Genomic DNA, 19997 nt, shown 5'->3' on the forward strand with positions numbered 1-19997 from the left:
AATTGAATTCGCGCCTGAACAGGGACTTGAACCCTGGACCCTCAGATTAAAAGTCTGATGCTCTACCGGCTGAGCTATCCAGGCTTCAATAACCTCAACATTTTCCCACATTAAAAATGTTTAAGGTTTCCATTAAAAGTACCTGTACCATCTACAGGGAATTCAAAGCCACAAGCTATGCTTAATGATGGTACTGCTTTTCATCTTATAAAATGTCTTACAGATAGGGGAATTAGCTCAAATGGTAGAGCGCTCGCTTAGCATGTGAGAGGTAGCGGGATTGATGCCCGCATTCTCCAATAAATTTAGATTTTCACAGAATTTCCATTTCAATGACTGTCACAGTAATCAGAATTGAACTGGAGTTTGTTGGAGAGCACATGGTTCATTAGCCAAAACCTCTGCAGCTGAGAGGTTAAACAAAATGAGACACATCATTCTGTATTTTAGACAGTGTCGATTAGTCAATTACAATAAATACAAGTAACTAGTTAAACGTCGAATTGTCAGGATCACAAGGATTCCGTTTTTAAATCTTTGTAAAGTATCAATAACGAGCGCGTCTATTCTAGCACTCAATGACCTATGAAGGGGCAATGAAGTTATTATAACTGAAATCCCACCTGAACAGGTACTTGAACGCTGGACACTCAGATTAAAAGTCTGATGCTCTACCGGCTGAGCTATCCAGGCTTCAATAACCGCAACATTTTCCCACATTAAAAATGTTTAAGGTTTCCATTAAAAGTACCTGTACCATCTACAGGGAATTCAAAGCCACACGCTATGCTTAATGAGGGTACTGCTTTTTATCTTATAAGATGTCTTACAGATAGGGGAATTAGCTCAAATGGTAGAGCGCTCGCTTAGCATGTGAGAGGTAGAGCGATCGATGCCCGCATTCTCCAATAAATTTAGATTTTCACAGAATTTCCATTTCAATGACTGTCACAGTAATCAGAATTGAACTGGAGTTTGTTGAAGAGCACATGGTTCATTAGCCAAAACCTCTGCAGCTGAGAGGTCAAACAAAATGAGACTCATCATTCTGTATTTTAGACAGTGTCAATTAGTCAATTACAATAAATACAAGTAACTAGTTAAATGTCCAATTTGTAGGATCACAAGGCTTCTGTTTTTAAATCTTTGTAAAGTATCAATAACGAGCGCATCTATTCTAGCACTCAACGACCTATGAAGGGTCAATGAAGTTATTATAACTGAAATCCCACCTGAACAGGGACTTGAACGCTGGACCCTCAGATTAAAAGTATGATGCTCTACCGGCTGAGCTATCCAGGCATCAATAAACTCAACATTTTCCCACATTAAAAATGTTTTAGGTTTCCATTAAAAGTACCTGTACCATCTACAGGGAATTCAAAGCCACAAGCTATGCTTAATGAGGGTACTGCTTTTTATCTTATAAGATGTCTTACAGATAGGGGAATTAGCTCAAATGGTAGAGCGCTCGCTTAGCATGTGAGAGTTAGCGGGATCCATGCTCGCATTCTCCAATAAATTTAGATTTTCACAGAATTTCCATTTCAATGACTGTCACAGTAATCAGAATTGAACTGGAGTTTGTTGAAGAGCACATGGTTCATTAGCCATAACCTCTGCAGCTGAGAGGTCAAACAAAATGAGACTCATCATTCTGTATTTTAGACAGTGTCAATTAGTCAATTACAATAAATACAAGTAACTAGTTAAATGTCCAATTTGTAGGATCACAAGGCTTCTGTTTTTAAATCTTTGTAAAGTATCAATAACGAGCGCATCTATTCTAGCACTCAACGACCTATGAAGTGTCAATGAAGTTCTTATAATTGAATTCCCGGCTGAACAGGGACTTGAACCCTGGACCCTCAGATTAAAAGTATGATGCTCTACCGGCTGAGCTATCCAGGCATCAATAAATTCAACATTTTCCCACATTAAAAATGTTTTAGTTTTCCATTAAAAGTACCTGTACCATCTACAGGGAATTCAAAGCCACAAGCTATGCTTAATGAGGGTACTGCTTTTTATCTTATAAGATGTCTTAGAGATAGGGGAATTTGCTCAAATGGTAGAGCGCTCGCTTAGCATGTGAGAGGTAGCGGGATCGATGCCCGTATTCTCCAATAAATTTAGATTTTCACAGAATTTCCATTTCAATGACTGTCACAGTAATCAGAATTGAACTGGAGTTTGTTGAAGAGCACAGTGTTCATTAGCCAAAACCTCTGCAGCTGAGAGGTCAAACAAAATGAGACTCATCATTCTGTATTTTAGACAGTGTCAATTAGTCAATCACAATAAATACAAGTAACTAGTTAAACGTCCATTTTGTAGGATCACAAGGCTTCTGTTTTTAAATCTTTGTAAAGTATCAATAACGAGCGCATCTATTCTAGCACTCAACGACCTATGAAGTGTCAATGAAGTTCTTATAATTGAATTCCCGCCTGAACAGGGACTTGAACCCTGGACCCTCAGATTAAAAGTCTGATGCTCTACCGGCTGAGCTATCCAGGCTTCACTAACCTCAACATTTTCCCACATTAAAAATGTTTAAGGTTTCCAATAAAAGTACCTGTACCATCTACAGGGAATTCAAAGCCACAAGCTATGCTTAATGATGGTACTGCTTTTCATCTCATAAGATGTCTTACAGATAGGGGAATTAGCTCAAATGGTAGAGCGCTCGCTTAGCATGTGAGAGGTAGCGGGATCAATGCCCGCATTCTCCAATAAATTTAGATTTTCACAGAATTTCCATTTCAATGACTGTCACAGTAATCAGAATTGAACTGGAGTTTGTTGAAGAGCACATGGTTCATTAGCCAAAACCTCTGCAGCTGAGAGGTCAAACAAAATGAGACTCATCATTCTGTATTTTAGACAGTGTCAATTAGTCAATTACAATAAATACAAGTAACTAGTTAAATGTCCAATTTGTAGGATCACAAGGCTTCTGTTTTTAAATCTTTGTAAAGTATCAATAACGAGCGCATCTATTCTAGCCCTCAACGACCTATGAAGTGTCAATGAAGTTCTTATAATTGAATTCCCGCCTGAACAGGGACTTGAACCCTGGACCCTCAGATTAAAAGTATGATGCTCTACCGGCTGAGCTATCCAGGCATCAATAAACTCAACATTTTCCCACATTAAAAATGTTTTAGGTTTCCATTAAAAGTACCTGTACCATCTACAGGGAATTCAAAGCCACAAGCTATGCTTAATGAGGGTACTGCTTTTTATCTTATAAGATGTCTTACAGATAGGGGAATTAGCTCAAATGGTAGAGCGCTCGCGTAGCATGTGAGAGGTAGCAAGATCGATGCCCGCATTCTCCAATAAATTTAGATTTTCACAGAATTTCCATTTCAATGACTGTCACAGCAATCAGAATTGAACTGGAGTTTGTTGAAGAGCACAGTGTTCATTAGCCAAAACCTCTGCAGCTGAGAGGTCAAACAAAATGAGACTCATCATTCTGTATTTTAGACAGTGTCAATTAGTCAATCACAATAAATACAAGTAACTAGTTAAACGTCCATTTTGTAGGATCACAAGGCTTCTGTTTTTAAATCTTTGTAAAGTATCAATAACGAGCGCATCTATTCTAGCACTCAACGACCTATGAAGTGTCAATGAAGTTCTTATAATTGAATTCCCGCCTGAACAGGGACTTGAACCCTGGACCCTCAGATTAAAAGTCTGATGCTCTACCGGCTGAGCTATCCAGGCTTCACTAACCTCAACATTTTCCCACATTAAAAATGTTTAAGGTTTCCAATAAAAGTACCTGTACCATCTACAGGGAATTCAAAGCCACAAGCTATGCTTAATGATGGTACTGCTTTTCATCTCATAAGATGTCTTACAGATAGGGGAATTAGCTCAAATGGTAGAGCGCTCGCTTAGCATGTGAGAGGTAGCGGGATCAATGCCCGCATTCTCCAATAAATTTAGATTTTCACAGAATTTCCATTTCAATGACTGTCACAGTAATCAGAATTGAACTGGAGTTTGTTGAAGAGCACATGGTTCATTAGCCAAAACCTCTGCAGCTGAGAGGTCAAACAAAATGAGACTCATCATTCTGTATTTTAGACAGTGTCAATTAGTCAATTACAATAAATACAAGTAACTAGTTAAATGTCCAATTTGTAGGATCACAAGGCTTCTGTTTTTAAATCTTTGTAAAGTATCAATAACGAGCGCATCTATTCTAGCCCTCAACGACCTATGAAGTGTCAATGAAGTTCTTATAATTGAATTCCCGCCTGAACAGGGACTTGAACCCTGGACCCTCAGATTAAAAGAATGATGCTCTACCGGCTGAGCTATCCAGGCATCAATAAACTCAACATTTTCCCACATTAAAAATGTTTAAGGTTTCCAATAAAAGTACCTGTACCATCTACAGGGAATTCAAAGCCACAAGCTATGCTTAATGATGGTACTGCTTTTCATCTCATAAGATGTCTTACAGATAGGGGAATTAGCTCAAATGGTAGAGCGCTCGCTTAGCATGTGAGAGGTAGCGGGATCAATGCCCGCATTCTCCAATAAATTTAGATTTTCACAGAATTTCCATTTCAATGACTGTCACAGTAATCAGAATTGAACTGGAGTTTGTTGAAGAGCACATGGTTCATTAGCCAAAACCTCTGCAGCTGAGAGGTCAAACAAAATGAGACTCATCATTCTGTATTTTAGACAGTGTCAATTAGTCAATTACAATAAATACAAGTAACTAGTTAAATGTCCAATTTGTAGGATCACAAGGCTTCTGTTTTTAAATCTTTGTAAAGTATCAATAACGAGCGCATCTATTCTAGCCCTCAACGACCTATGAAGTGTCAATGAAGTTCTTATAATTGAATTCCCGCCTGAACAGGGACTTGAACCCTGGACCCTCAGATTAAAAGTATGATGCTCTACCGGCTGAGCTATCCAGGCATCAATAAACTCAACATTTTCCCACATTAAAAATGTTTTAGGTTTCCATTAAAAGTACCTGTACCATCTACAGGGAATTCAAAGCCACAAGCTATGCTTAATGAGGGTACTGCTTTTTATCTTATAAGATGTCTTACAGATAGGGGAATTAGCTCAAATGGTAGAGCGCTCGCGTAGCATGTGAGAGGTAGCAAGATCGATGCCCGCATTCTCCAATAAATTTAGATTTTCACAGAATTTCCATTTCAATGACTGTCACAGTAATCAGAATTGAACTGGAGTTTGTTGAAGAGCACAGTGTTCATTAGCCAAAACCTCTGCAGCTGAGAGGTCAAACAAAATGAGACTCATCATTCTGTATTTTAGACAGTGTCAATTAGTCAATCACAATAAATACAAGTAACTAGTTAAACGTCCATTTTGTAGGATCACAAGGCTTCTGTTTTTAAATCTTTGTAAAGTATCAATAACGAGCGCATCTATTCTAGCACTCAACGACCTATGAAGTGTCAATGAAGTTCTTGTAATTGAATTCCCGCCTGAACAGGGACTTGAACCCTGGACCCTCAGATTAAAAGTCTGATGCTCTACCGGCTGAGCTATCCAGGCTTCACTAACCTCAACATTTTCCCACATTAAAAATGTTTAAGGTTTCCAATAAAAGTACCTGTACCATCTACAGGGAATTCAAAGCCACAAGCTATGCTTAATGATGGTACTGCTTTTCATCTCATAAGATGTCTTACAGATAGGGGAATTAGCTCAAATGGTAGAGCGCTCGCTTAGCATGTGAGAGGTAGCGGGATCAATGCCCGCATTCTCCAATAAATTTAGATTTTCACAGAATTTCCATTTCAATGACTGTCACAGTAATCAGAATTGAACTGGAGTTTGTTGAAGAGCACATGGTTCATTAGCCAAAACCTCTGCAGCTGAGAGGTCAAACAAAATGAGACTCATCATTCTGTATTTTAGACAGTGTCAATTAGTCAATTACAATAAATACAAGTAACTAGTTAAATGTCCAATTTGTAGGATCACAAGGCTTCTGTTTTTAAATCTTTGTAAAGTATCAATAACGAGCGCATCTATTCTAGCCCTCAACGACCTATGAAGTGTCAATGAAGTTCTTATAATTGAATTCCCGCCTGAACAGGGACTTGACCCTGGACCCTCAGATTAAAAGAATGATGCTCTACCGGCTGAGCTATCCAGGCATCAATAAACTCAACATTTTCCCACATTAAAAATGTTTTAGGTTTCCATTAAAAGTACCTGTACCATCTACAGGGAATTCAAAGCCACAAGCTATGCTTAATGAGGGTACTGCTTTTTATCTTATAAGATGTCTTACAGATAGGGGAATTAGCTCAAATGGTAGAGCGCTCGCGTAGCATGTGAGAGGTAGCAAGATCGATGCCCGCATTCTCCAATAAATTTAGATTTTCACAGAATTTCCATTTCAATGACTGTCACAGTAATCAGAATTGAACTGGAGTTTGTTGAAGAGCACAGTGTTCATTAGCCAAAACCTCTGCAGCTGAGAGGTCAAACAAAATGAGACTCATCATTCTGTATTTTAGACAGTGTCAATTAGTCAATCACAATAAATACAAGTAACTAGTTAAACGTCCATTTTGTAGGATCACAAGGCTTCTGTTTTTAAATCTTTGTAAAGTATCAATAACGAGCGCATCTATTCTAGCACTCAACGACCTATGAAGTGTCAATGAAGTTCTTATAATTGAATTCCCGCCTGAACAGGGACTTGAACCCTGGACCCTCAGATTAAAAGTATGATGCTCTACCGGCTGAGCTATCCAGCCATCAATAAACTCAACATTTTCCCACATTAAAAATGTTTTAGGTTTCCATTAAAAGTACCTGTACCATCTACAGGGAATTCAAAGCCACAAGCTATGCTTAATGAGGGTACTGCTTTTTATCTTATAAGATCTCTTACAGATAGGGGAATTAGCTCAAATGGTAGAGCGCTCGCGTAGCATGTGAGAGGTAGCGTGATCGATGCCTGCATTCTCCAATAAATTTAGATTTTCACAGAATTTCCATTTCAATGACTGTCACAGTAATCAGAATTGAACTGGAGTTTGTTGAAGAGCACATGGTTCATTAGCCAAAACCTCTGCAGCTGAGAGGTCAAACAAAATGAGACTCATCATTCTGTATTTTAGACAGTGTCAATTATTCATTACAATAAATACAAGTAACTAGTTAAACGTCCAATTTGCAGGATCACAAGGCTTCTGTTTTTAAATCTTTGTAAAGTATCAATAATGAGCGCATCTATTCTAGCACTCAACAACCTATGAAGTGTCAATGAAGTTCTTATAATTGAAATGCCGCCTGAACAGGGACTTGAACCCTGGACCCTCAGATTAAAAGTCTGATGCTCTACCGGCTGAGCTATCCAGGCTTCAATAAACTCCACATTTTCCCATATTAAAAATGTTTTAGGTTTCCATTAAAAGTACCTGTACCATCTACAGGGAATTCAAAGCCACAAGCTATGCTTAATGAGGGTACTGCTTTTTATCTTATAATATGTCTTACAGATAGGGGAATTAGCTCAAATGGTAGAGGGCTAGCTTAGCATGTGAGAGGTAGTGGGATCGATGCCCGCATTCTCCAATAAATTTAGATTTTCACAGAATTTCCATTTCAATGACTGTCACAGTAATCATAATTGAACTGGAGTTTGTTGAAGAGCACATGGTTCATTAGCCAAAACCTCTGCAGCTGAGAGGTCAAACAAAATGAGACTCATCATTCTGTATTTTAGACAGTGTCAATTAGTCAATTACAATAAATACAAGTAACTAGTTAAATGTCCAATTTGTAGGATCACAAGGCTTCTGTTTTTAAATCTTTGTAAAGTATCAATAACGAGCGCATCTATTCTAGCACTCAACGACCTATGAAATGTCAATGAAGTTCTTATAATTGAATTCCCGCCTGAACAGGGACTTGAACCCTGGACCCTCAGATTAAAAGTATGATGCTCTACCGGCTGAGCTATCCAGGCATCAATAAACTCAACATTTTCCCACATTAAAAATGTTTTAGGTTTCCATTAAAAGTACCTGTACCATCTACAGGGAATTCAAAGCCACAAGCTATGCTTAATGAGGGTACTGCTTTTTATCTTATAAGATGTCTTACAGATAGGGGAATTAGCTCAAATGGTAGAGCGCTCGCTTAGCATGTGAGAGGTAGCGGGATCGATGCCCGCATTCTCCAATAAATTTAGATTTTCACAGAATTTCCATTTCAATGACTGTCACAGTAATCAGAATTGAACTGGAGTTTGTTGAAGAGCACAGTGTTCATTAGCCAAAACCTCTGCAGCTGAGAGGTCAAACAAAATGAGACTCATCATTCTGTATTTTAGACAGTGTCAATTAGTCGATCACAATAAATACAAGTAACTAGTTAAACGTCCATTTTGTAGGATCACAAGGCTTCTGTTTTTAAATCTTTGTAAAGTATCAATAACGAGCGCATCTATTCTAGCACTCAACGACCTATGAAGTGTCAATGAAGTTCTTATAATTGAATTCCCACCTGAACAGGGACTTGAACCCTGGACCCTCAGATTAAAAGTCTGATGCTCTACCGGCTGAGCTATCCAGGCTTCAATAACCTCAACGTTTTCCCACATTAAAAATGTTTTAGGTTTCCATTAAAAGTACCTGTACCATCTACAGGGAATTCAAAGCCACAAGCTATGCTTAATGAGGGTACTGCTTTTTATCTTATAATATGTCTTACAGATAGGGGAATTAGCTCAAATGGTAGAGCGCTCGCTTAGCATGTGAGAGGTAGCGGGATCGATGCCCGCATTCTCCAATAAATTTAGATTTTCACAGAATTTCCATTTCAATGACTGTCACAGTAATCAGAATTGAACTGGAGTTTGTTGAAGAGCACAGTGTTCATTAGCCAAAACCTCTGCAGCTGAGAGGTCAAACAAAATGAGACTCATCATTCTGTATTTTAGACAGTGTCAATTAGTCAATCACAATAAATACAAGTAACTAGTTAAACGTCCATTTTGTAGGATCACAAGGCTTCTGTTTTTAAATCTTTGTAAAGTATCAATAACAAGCGCATCTATTCTAGCACTCAACGACCTATGAAGTGTCAATGAAGTTCTTATAATTGAATTCCCGCCTGAACAGGGACTTGAACCCTGGACCCTCAGATTAAATGTCTGATGCTCTACCGGCTGAGCTATCCAGGCTTCAATAACCTCAACGTTTTCCCACATTAAAAATGTTTTAGGTTTCCATTAAAAGTACCTGTACCATCTACAGGAAATTCAAAGCCACAAGCTATGCTTAATGAGGGTACTGCTTTTTATCTTATAATATGTCTTACAGATAGGGGAATTAGCTCAAATGGTAGAGCGCTAGCTTAGCATGTGAGAGGTAGTGGGATCGATGCCCGCATTCTCCAATAAATTTAGATTTTCACAGAATTTCCATTTCAATGACTGTCACAGTAATCATAATTGAACTGGAGTTTGTTGAAGAGCACATGGTTCATTAGCCAAAACCTCTGCAGCTGAGAGGTCAAACAAAATGAGACTCATCATTCTGTATTTTAGACAGTGTCAATTAGTCAATTACAATAAATACAAGTAACTAGTTAAATGTCCAATTTGTAGGATCACAAGGCTTCTGTTTTTAAATCTTTGTAAAGTATCAATAACGAGCGCATCTATTCTAGCACTCAACGACCTATGAAATGTCAATGAAGTTCTTATAATTGAATTCCCGCCTGAACAGGGACTTGAACCCTGGACCCTCAGATTAAAAGTATGATGCTCTACCGGCTGAGCTATCCAGGCATCAATAAACTCAACATTTTCCCACATTAAAAATGTTTTAGGTTTCCATTAAAAGTACCTGTACCATCTACAGGGAATTCAAAGCCACAGGCTATGCTTAATGAGGGTACTGCTTTTTATCTTATAAGATGTCTTACAGATAGGGGAATTAGCTCAAATGGTAGAGCGCTCGCTTAGCATGTGAGAGGTAGCGGGATCGATGCCCGTATTCTCCAATAAATTTAGATTTTCACAGAATTTCCATTTCAATGACTGTCACAGTAATCAGAATTGAACTGGAGTTTGTTGAAGAGCACAGTGTTCATTAGCCAAAACCTCTGCAGCTGAGAGGTCAAACAAAATGAGACTCATCATTCTGTATTTTAGACAGTGTCAATTAGTCGATCACAATAAATACAAGTAACTAGTTAAACGTCCATTTTGTAGGATCACAAGGCTTCTGTTTTTAAATCTTTGTAAAGTATCAATAACGAGCGCATCTATTCTAGCACTCAACGACCTATGAAGTGTCAATGAAGTTCTTATAATTGAATTCCCGCCTGAACAGGGACTTGAACCCTGGACCCTCAGATTAAAAGTCTGATGCTCTACCGGCTGAGCTATCCAGGCTTCAATAACCTCAACGTTTTCCCACATTAAAAATGTTTTAGGTTTCCATTAAAAGTACCTGTACCATCTACAGGGAATTCAAAGCCACAAGCTATGCTTAATGAGGGTACTGCTATTTATCTTATAATATGTCTTACAGATAGGGGAATTAGCTCAAATGGTAGAGCGCTCGCTTAGCATGTGAGAGGTAGCGGGATTGATGCCCGCATTCTCCAATGAATTTAGATTTTCACAGAATTTCCATTTCAATGACTGTCACAGTAATCAGAATTGAACTGGAGTTTGTTGAAGAGCACAGTGTTCATTAGCCAAAACCTCTGCAGCTGAGAGGTCAAACAAAATGAGACTCATCATTCTGTATTTTAGACAGTGTCAATTAGTCAATCACAATAAATACAAGTAACTAGTTAAACGTCCATTTTGTAGGATCACAAGGCTTCTGTTTTTAAATCTTTGTAAAGTATCAATAACGAGTGCATCTATTCTAGCACTCAACGACCTATGAAGTGTCAATGAAGTTCTTATAATTGAATTCCCGCCTGAACAGGGACTTGAACCCTGGACCCTCAGATTAAAAGTCTGATGCTCTACCGGCTGAGCTATCCAGGCTTCAATAATCTCAACATTTTCGAAGAGCACAGTGTTCATTAGCCAAAACCTCTGCAGCTGAGAGGTCAAACAAAATGAGACTCATCATTCTGTATTTTAGACAGTGTCAATTAGTCAATCACAATAAATACAAGTAACTAGTTAAACGTCCATTTTGTAGGATCACAAGGCTTCTGTTTTTAAATCTTTGTAAAGTATCAATAACGAGCGCATCTATTCTAGCACTCAACGACCTATGAAGTGTCAATGAAGTTCTTATAATTGAATTCCCGCCTGAACAGGGACTTGAACCCTGGACCCTCAGATTAAAAGTCTGATGCTCTACCGGCTGAGCTATACAGGCTTCAATAATCTCAACATTTTCCCACATTAAAAATGTTTTAGGTTTCCATTAAAAGTACCTGTACCATCTACAGGGAATTCAAAGCCACAAGCTATGCTTAATGATGGTACTGCTTTTTATCTTATAAAAAGTCTTACAGATAGGGGAATTAGCTCAAATGGTAGAGAGCTCGCTTAGCATGTGAGAGGTAGCGGGATTGATGCCCGCATTCTCCAATAAATTTAGATTTTCACAGAATTTCCATTTCAATGACTGTCACAGTAATCAGAATTGAACTGGAGTTTGTTGAAGAGCACAGTGTTCATTAGCCAAAACCTCTGCAGCTGAGAGGTCAAACAAAATGAGACTCATCATTCTGTATTTTAGACAGTGTCAATTAGTCAATCACAATAAATACAAGTAACTAGTTAAACGTCCATTTTGTAGGATCACAAGGCTTCTGTTTTTAAATCTTTGTAAAGTATCAATAACGAGCGCATCTATTCTAGCACTGAACGACCTATGAAGTGTCAATGAAGTTCTTATAATTGAATTCCCGCCTGAACAGGGACTTGAACCCTGTACCCTCAGATTAAAAGTCTGATGCTCTACCGGCTGAGCTATCCAGGCTTCAATAACCGCAACATTTTCCCACATTAAAAATGTTTTAGGTTTCCATTAAAAGTACCTGTACCATCTACAGGGAATTCAAAGCCACAAGCTATGCTTAATGAGGGTACTGCTTTTCATCTTATAAAATGTCTTACAGATAGGGGAATTAGCTCAAATGGTAGAGCGCTCGCTTAGCATGTGAGAGGTAGCGGGATCGATGCCCGCATTCTCCAATAAATTTAGATTTTCACAGAATTTCCATTTCAATGACTGTCACAGTAATCAGAATTGAACTGGAGTTTGTTGAAGAGCACATGGTTCATTAGCCAAAACCTCTGCAGCTGAGAGGTCAAACAAAATGAGACTCATCATTCTGTATTTTAGACAGTGTCAATTATTCAATTACAATAAATACAAGTAACTAGTTAAACGTCGAATTGTCAGGATCACAAGGATTCCGTTTTTAAATCTTTGTAAAGTATCAATAACGAGCGCGTCTATTCTAGCACTCAACGACCTATGAAGGGTCAATGAAGTTATTATAACTGAAATCCCACCTGAACAGGGACTTGAACGCTGGACCCTCAGATTAAAAGTCTGATGCTCTACCGGCTGAGCTATCCAGGCTTCAATAAACTCAACATTTTCCCATATTAAAAATGTTTTAGGTTTCCATTAAAAGTACCTGTACCATCTACAGGGAATTCAAAGCCACAAGCTATGCTTAATGAGGGTACTGCTTTTTATCTTATAAGATGTCTTACAGATAGGGGAATTAGCTCAAATGGTAGAGCGCTCACTTAGCATGTGAGAGGTAGCGGGATCGATGCCCGCATTCTCCATTAAATTTAGATTTTCACAGAATTTCCATTTCAATGACTGTCACAGTAATCCGAATTGAACTGGAGTTTGTTGAAGAGCACAGTGTTCATTAGCCAAAACCTCTGCAGCTGAGAGGTCAAACAAAATGAGACTCATCATTCTGTATTTTAGACAGTGTCAATTAGTCAATCACAATAAATACAAGTAACTAGTTAAACGTCCATTTTGTAGGATCACAAGGCTTCTGTTTTTAAATCTTTGTAAAGTATCAATAACAAGCGCATCTATTCTAGCACTCAACGACCTATGAAGTGTCAATGAAGTTCTTATAATTGAATTCCCGCCTGAACAGGGACTTGAACCCTTGACCCTCAGATTAAATGTCTGATGCTCTACCGGCTGAGCTATCCAGGCTTCAATAACCTCAACGTTTTCCCACATTAAAAATGTTTTAGGTTTCCATTAAAAGTACCTGTACCATCTACAGGAAATTCAAAGCCACAAGCTATGCTTAATGAGGGTACTGCTTTTTATCTTATAATATGTCTTACAGATAGGGGAATTAGCTCAAATGGTAGAGCGCTAGCTTAGCATGTGAGAGGTAGTGGGATCGATGCCCGCATTCTCCAATAAATTTAGATTTTCACAGAATTTCCATTTCAATGACTGTCACAGTAATCATAATTGAACTGGAGTTTGTTGAAGAGCACATGGTTCATTAGCCAAAACCTCTGCAGCTGAGAGGTCAAACAAAATGAGACTCATCATTCTGTATTTTAGACAGTGTCAATTAGTCAATTACAATAAATACAAGTAACTAGTTAAATGTCCAATTTGTAGGATCACAAGGCTTCTGTTTTTAAATCTTTGTAAAGTATCAATAACGAGCGCATCTATTCTAGCACTCAACGACCTATGAAATGTCAATGAAGTTCTTATAATTGAATTCCCGCCTGAACAGGGACTTGAACCCTGGACCCTCAGATTAAAAGTATGATGCTCTACCGGCTGAGCTATCCAGGCATCAATAAACTCAACATTTTCCCACATTAAAAATGTTTTAGGTTTCCATTAAAAGTACCTGTACCATCTACAGGGAATTCAAAGCCACAAGCTATGCTTAATGAGGATACTGCTTTTTATCTTATAAGATGTCTTACAGATAGGGGAATTAGCTCAAATGGTAGAGCGCTCGCTTAGCATGTGAGAGGTAGCGGGATCGATGGCCGCATTCTCCAATAAATTTAGATTTTCACAGAATTTCCATTTCAATGACTGTCACAGTAATCAGAATTGAACTGGAGTTTGTTGAAGAGCACAGTGTTCATTAGCCAAAACCTCTGCAGCTGAGAGGTCAAACAAAATGAGACTCATCATTCTGTATTTTAGACAGTGTCAATTAGTCGATCACAATAAATACAAGTAACTAGTTAAACGTCCATTTTGTAGGATCACAAGGCTTCTGTTTTTAAATCTTTGTAAAGTATCAATAACGAGCGCATCTATTCTAGCACTCAACGACCTATGAAGTGTCAATGAAGTTCTTATAATTGAATTCCCGCCTGAACAGGGACTTGAACCCTGGACCCTCAGATTAAAAGTCTGATGCTCTACCGGCTGAGCTATCCAGGCTTCAATAACCTCAACGTTTTCCCACATTAAAAATGTTTTAGGTTTCCATTAAAAGTACCTGTACCATCTACAGGGAATTCAAAGCCACAAGCTATGCTTAATGAGGGTACTGCTTTTTATCTTATAATATGTCTTACAGATAGGGGAATTAGCTCAAATGGTAGAGCGCTCGCTTAGCATGTGAGAGGTAGCGGGATCGATGCCCGCATTCTCCAATAAATTTAGATTTTCACAGAATTTCCATTTCAATGACTGTCACAGTAATCAGAATTGAACTGGAGTTTGTTGAAGAGCACAGTGTTCATTAGCCAAAACCTCTGCAGCTGAGAGGTCAAACAAAATGAGACTCATCATTCTGTATTTTAGACAGTGTCAATTAGTCAATCACAATAAATACAAGTAACTAGTTAAACGTCCATTTTGTAGGATCACAAGGCTTCTGTTTTTAAATCTTTGTAAAGTATCAATAACGAGCGCATCTATTCTAGCACTCAACGACCTATGAAGTGTCAATGAAGTTCTTATAATTGAATTCCCGCCTGAACAGGGACTTGAACCCTGGACCCTCAGATTAAAAGTCTGATGCTCTACCGGCTGAGCTATCCAGGCTTCAATAATCTCAACATTTTCCCACATTAAAAATGTTTTAGGTTTCCATTAAAAGTACCTGTACCATCTACAGGGAATTCAAAGCCACAAGCTATGCTTAATGATGGTACTGCTTTTTATCTTATAAAAAGTCTTACAGATAGGGGAATTAGCTCAAATGGTAGAGAGCTCGCTTAGCATGTGAGAGGTAGCGGGATCGATGCCCGCATTCTCCAATAAATTTAGATTTTCACAGAATTTCCATTTCAATGACTGTCACAGTAATCAGAATTGAACTGGAGTTTGTTGAAGAGCACAGTGTTCATTAGCCAAAACCTCTGCAGCTGAGAGGTCAAACAAAATGAGACTCATCATTCTGTATTTTAGACAGTGTCAATTAGTCAATCACAATAAATACAAGTAACTAGTTAAACGTCCATTTTGTAGGATCACAAGGGTTCTGTTTTTAAATCTTTGTAAAGTATCAATAACGAGCGCATCTATTCTAGCACTGAACGACCTATGAAGTGTCAATGAAGTTCTTATAATTGAATTCCCGCCTGAACAGGGACTTGAACCCTGTACCCTCAGATTAAAAGTCTGATGCTCTACCGGCTGAGCTATCCAGGCTTCAATAACCTCAACATTTTCCCACATTAAAAATGTTTTAGGTTTCCATTAAAAGTACCTGTACCATCTACAGGGAATTCAAAGCCACAAGCTATGCTTAATGAGGGTACTGCTTTTCATCTTATAAAATGTCTTACAGATAGGGGAATTAGCTCAAATGGTAGAGCGCTCGCTTAGCATGTGAGAGGTAGCGGGATTGATGCCCGCATTCTCCAATAAATTTAGATTTTCACAGAATTTCCATTTCAATGACTGTCACAGTAATCAGAATTGAACTGGAGTTTGTTGAAGAGCACATGGTTCATTAGCCAAAACCTCTGCAGCTGAGAGGTCAAACAAAATGAGACTCATCATTCTGTATTTTAGACAGTGTCAATTATTCAATTACAATAAATACAAGTAACTAGTTAAACGTCGAATTGTCAGGATCACAAGGATTCCGTTTTTAAATCTTTGTAAAGTATCAATAACGAGCGCGTCTATTCTAGCACTCAACGACCTATGAAGGGTCAATGAAGTTATTATAACTGAAATCCCACCTGAACAGGGACTTGAACGCTGGACCCTCAGATTAAAAGTCTGATGCTCTACCGGCTGAGCTATCCAGGCTTCAATAAACTCAACATTTTCCCATATTAAAAATGTTTTAGGTTTCCATTAAAAGTACCTGTACCATCTACAGGGAATTCAAAGCCACAAGCTATGCTTAATGAGGGTACTGCTTTTTATCTTATAATATGTCTTACAGATAGGGGAATTAGCTCAAATGGTAGAGCGCTCACTTAGCATGTGAGAGGTAGCGGGATCGATGCCCGCATTCTCCAATAAATTTAGATTTTCACAGAATTTCCATTTCAATGACTGTCACAGTAATCAGAATTGAACTGGAGTTTGTTGAAGAGCACATGGTTCATTAGCCAAAACCTCTGCAGCTGAGAGGTCAAACAAAATGAGACTCATCATTCTGTATTTTAGACAGTGTCAATTAGTCAATTACAATAAATACAAGTAACTAGTTAAATGTCCAATTTGTAGGATCACAAGGCTTCTGTTTTTAAATCTTTGTAAAGTATCAATAACGAGCGCATCTATTCTAGCACTCAACGACCTATGAAGTGTCAATGAAGTTCTTATAATTGAATTCCCGCCTGAACAGGGACTTGAACCCTGGACCCTCAGATTAAAAGTATGATGCTCTACCGGCTGAGCTATCCAGGCATTAATAAACTCAACATTTTCCCACATTAAAAATGTTTTAGGTTTCCATTAAAAGTACCTGTACCATCTACAGGGAATTCAAAGCCACAAGCTATGCTTAATGAGGGTACTGCTTTTTATCTTATAAGATGTCTTACAGATAGGGGAATTAGCTCAAATGGTAGAGAGCTCGCTTAGCATGTGAGAGGTAGCGGGATCGATGCCCGCATTCTCCAATAAATTTAGATTTTCACAGAATTTCCATTTCAATGACTGTCACAGTAATCAGAATTGAACTGGAGTTTGTTGAAGAGCACAGTGTTCATTAGCCAAAACCTCTGCAGCTGAGAGGTCAAACAAAATGAGACTCATCATTCTGTATTTTAGACAGTGTCAATTAGTCAATCACAATAAATACAAGTAACTAGTTAAACGTCCATTTTGTAGGATCAGAAGGCTTCTGTTTTTAAATCTTTGTAAAGTATCAATAACGAGCGCATCTATTCTAGCACTCTACGACCTATGAAGTGTCAATGAAGTTCTTATAATTGAATTCCCGCCTGAACAGGGACTTGAACCCTGGACCCACAGATTAATAGTCTGATGCTCTACCGGCTGAGCTATCCAGGCTTCAATAACCTCAACATTTTCCCACATTAAAAATGTTTTAGGTTTCCATTAAAAGTACCTGTACCATCTACAGGGAATTCAAAGCCACAAGCTATGCTTAATGAGGGTACTGCTTTTCATCTTATAAAATATCTTACAGATAGGGGAATTAGCTCAAATGGTAGAGCGCTCGCTTAGCATGTGAGAGGTAGCGGGATCGATGCCCGCATTCTCCAATGAATTTAGATTTTCACAGAATTTCCATTTCAATGACTGTCACAGTAATCAGAATTGAACTGGAGTTTGTTGAAGAGCACATGGTTCATTAGCCAAAACCTCTGCAGCTGAGAGGTCAAACAAAATGAGACTCATCATTCTGTATTTTAGACAGTGTCAATTAGTCAATTACAATAAATACAAGTAACTAGTTAAATGTCCAATTTGTAGGATCACAAGGCTTCTGTTTTTAAATCTTTGTAAAGTATCAATAACGAGCGCATCTATTCTAGCACTCAACGACCTATGAAGTGTCAATGAAGTTCTTATAATTGAATTCCCGCCTGAACAGGGACTTGAACCCTGGACCCTCAGATTAAAAGTATGATGCTCTACCGGCTGAGCTATCCAGGCATCAATAAACTCAACATTTTCCCACATTAAAAATGTTTTAGGTTTCCATTAAAAGTACCTGTACCATCTACAGGGAATTCAAAGCCACAAGCTATGCTTAATGAGGGTACTGCTTTTTATCTCATAAGATGTCTTAGAGATAGGGGAATTAGCTCAAATGGTAGAGCGCTCGCTTAGCATGTGAGAGGTAGCGTGATCGATGCCCGCATTCTCCAATAAATTTAGATTTTCACAGAATTTCCATATCAATGACTGTCACACTAATCAGAATTGAACTGGAGTTTGTTGAAGAGCACATGGTTCATTAGCCAAAACCTCTGCAGCTGAGAGGTCAAACAAAATGAGACTCATCATTCTGTATTTAGACAGTGTCAATTATTCAATTACAATAAATACAAGTAACTAGTTAAACGTCCAATTTGCAGGATCACAAGGCTTCTGTTTTTAAATCTTTGTAAAGTATCAATAATGAGCGCATCTATTCTAGCACTCAACGACCTATGAAGTGTCAATGAAGTTCTTATAATTGAATTCCCGCCTGAACAGGGACTTGAACCCTGGACCCTCAGATTAAAAGTCTGATGCTCTACCGGCTGAGCTATCCAGGCTTCAATAATCTCAACATTTTCCCACATTAAAAATGTTTTAGGTTTCCATTAAAAGTACCTGTACCATCTACAGGGAATTCAAAGCCACAAGCTATGCTTAATGATGGTCCTGCTTTTTATCTTATAAAAAGTCTTACAGATAGGGGAATTAGCTCAAATGGTAGAGAGCTCGCTTAGCATGTGAGAGGTAGAGGGATCGATGCCCGCATTCTCCAATAAATTGAGATTTTCACAGAATTTCCATTTCAATGACTGTCACAGTAATCAGAATTGAACTGGAGTTTGTTGAAGAGCACAGTGTTCATTAGCCAAAACCTCTGCAGCTGAGAGGTCAAACAAAATGAGACTCATCATTCTGTATTTTAGACAGTGTCAATTAGTCAATCACAATAAATACAAGTAACTAGTTAAACGTCCATTTTGTAGGATCAGAAGGCTTCTGTTTTTAAATCTTTGTAAAGTATCAATAACGAGCGCATCTATTCTAGCACTCTACGACCTATGAAGTGTCAATGAAGTTCTTATACTTGAATTCCCGCCTGAACAGGGACTTGAACCCTGGACCCACAGATTAAAAGTCTGATGCTCTACCGGCTGAGCTATCCAGGCTTCAATAACCTCAACATTTTCCCACATTAAAAATGTTTTAGGTTTCCATTAAAAGTACCTGTACCATCTACAGGGAATTCAAAGCCACAAGCTATGCTTAATGAGGGTACTGCTTTTCATCTTATAAAATGTCTTACAGATAGGGGAATTAGCTCAAATGGTAGAGCGCTCGCTTAGCATGTGAGAGGTAGCGGGATTGATGCCCGCATTCTCCAATAAATTTAGATTTTCACAGAATTTCCATTTCAATGACTGTCACAGTAATCAGAATTGAACTGGAGTTTGTTGAAGAGCACATGGTTCATTAGCCAAAACCTCTGCAGCTGAGAGGTCAAACAAAATGAGACTCATCATTCTGTATTCTAGACAGTGTCAATTATTCAATTACAATAAATACAAGTAACTAGTTAAACGTCGAATTGTCAGGATCACAAGGATTCCGTTTTTAAATCTTTGTAAAGTATCAATAACGAGCGCGTCTATTCTAGCACTCAACGACCTATGAAGGGTCAATGAAGTTATTATAACTGAAATCCCACCTGAACAGGGACTTGAACGCTGGACCCTCAGATTAGAAGTCTGATGCTCTACCGGCTGAGCTATCCAGGCTTCAATAAACTCAACATTTTCCCATATTAAAAATGTTTTAGGTTTCCATTAAAAGTACCTGTACCATCTACAGGGAATTCAAAGC

At 38.3% G+C, this 19997-nt stretch overlaps 16 non-coding genes across 16 annotated transcripts; all 16 read right to left on the bottom strand.

Annotated features, from left to right (window-relative positions):
* Positions 1–11: 11 nt before the first annotated feature.
* Positions 12–84, bottom strand: AC3HAE_039027 (transfer RNA lysine (anticodon UUU)). The gene has a single exon. It is a non-coding gene; the product is annotated as a tRNA-Lys (tRNA).
* Positions 85–2447: 2363 nt separating this feature from the next.
* On the bottom strand, positions 2448–2520 carry AC3HAE_039028 (transfer RNA lysine (anticodon UUU)). Its single transcript has one exon. It is a non-coding gene; the product is annotated as a tRNA-Lys (tRNA).
* Positions 2521–3665: 1145 nt separating this feature from the next.
* Positions 3666–3738, bottom strand: AC3HAE_039031 (transfer RNA lysine (anticodon UUU)). Its single transcript has one exon. It is a non-coding gene; the product is annotated as a tRNA-Lys (tRNA).
* A 1754-nt stretch (positions 3739–5492) lies between these two features.
* AC3HAE_039032 (transfer RNA lysine (anticodon UUU)) lies at positions 5493–5565 on the bottom strand. Its single transcript has one exon. It is a non-coding gene; the product is annotated as a tRNA-Lys (tRNA).
* Positions 5566–7317: 1752 nt separating this feature from the next.
* AC3HAE_039033 (transfer RNA lysine (anticodon UUU)) lies at positions 7318–7390 on the bottom strand. Its single transcript has one exon. It is a non-coding gene; the product is annotated as a tRNA-Lys (tRNA).
* A 1145-nt stretch (positions 7391–8535) lies between these two features.
* On the bottom strand, positions 8536–8608 carry AC3HAE_039034 (transfer RNA lysine (anticodon UUU)). The gene has a single exon. It is a non-coding gene; the product is annotated as a tRNA-Lys (tRNA).
* A 1754-nt stretch (positions 8609–10362) lies between these two features.
* On the bottom strand, positions 10363–10435 carry AC3HAE_039035 (transfer RNA lysine (anticodon UUU)). The gene has a single exon. It is a non-coding gene; the product is annotated as a tRNA-Lys (tRNA).
* A 536-nt stretch (positions 10436–10971) lies between these two features.
* Positions 10972–11044, bottom strand: AC3HAE_039037 (transfer RNA lysine (anticodon UUU)). Its single transcript has one exon. It is a non-coding gene; the product is annotated as a tRNA-Lys (tRNA).
* Positions 11045–11314: 270 nt separating this feature from the next.
* Positions 11315–11387, bottom strand: AC3HAE_039038 (transfer RNA lysine (anticodon UUU)). Its single transcript has one exon. It is a non-coding gene; the product is annotated as a tRNA-Lys (tRNA).
* A 536-nt stretch (positions 11388–11923) lies between these two features.
* On the bottom strand, positions 11924–11996 carry AC3HAE_039039 (transfer RNA lysine (anticodon UUU)). Its single transcript has one exon. It is a non-coding gene; the product is annotated as a tRNA-Lys (tRNA).
* A 2363-nt stretch (positions 11997–14359) lies between these two features.
* Positions 14360–14432, bottom strand: AC3HAE_039040 (transfer RNA lysine (anticodon UUU)). Its single transcript has one exon. It is a non-coding gene; the product is annotated as a tRNA-Lys (tRNA).
* A 536-nt stretch (positions 14433–14968) lies between these two features.
* On the bottom strand, positions 14969–15041 carry AC3HAE_039042 (transfer RNA lysine (anticodon UUU)). The gene has a single exon. It is a non-coding gene; the product is annotated as a tRNA-Lys (tRNA).
* Positions 15042–15577: 536 nt separating this feature from the next.
* AC3HAE_039043 (transfer RNA lysine (anticodon UUU)) lies at positions 15578–15650 on the bottom strand. Its single transcript has one exon. It is a non-coding gene; the product is annotated as a tRNA-Lys (tRNA).
* Positions 15651–17404: 1754 nt separating this feature from the next.
* AC3HAE_039044 (transfer RNA asparagine (anticodon AUU)) lies at positions 17405–17477 on the bottom strand. Its single transcript has one exon. It is a non-coding gene; the product is annotated as a tRNA-Asn (tRNA).
* Positions 17478–18621: 1144 nt separating this feature from the next.
* Positions 18622–18694, bottom strand: AC3HAE_039045 (transfer RNA lysine (anticodon UUU)). The gene has a single exon. It is a non-coding gene; the product is annotated as a tRNA-Lys (tRNA).
* Positions 18695–19839: 1145 nt separating this feature from the next.
* AC3HAE_039046 (transfer RNA arginine (anticodon UCU)) lies at positions 19840–19912 on the bottom strand. The gene has a single exon. It is a non-coding gene; the product is annotated as a tRNA-Arg (tRNA).
* Positions 19913–19997: the final 85 nt, after the last annotated feature.

This window comes from Micromesistius poutassou (assembly GCF_964030765.1).
Source record: "Micromesistius poutassou genome assembly, chromosome: 23".
NCBI lineage: Eukaryota > Metazoa > Chordata > Actinopteri > Gadiformes > Gadidae > Micromesistius > Micromesistius poutassou.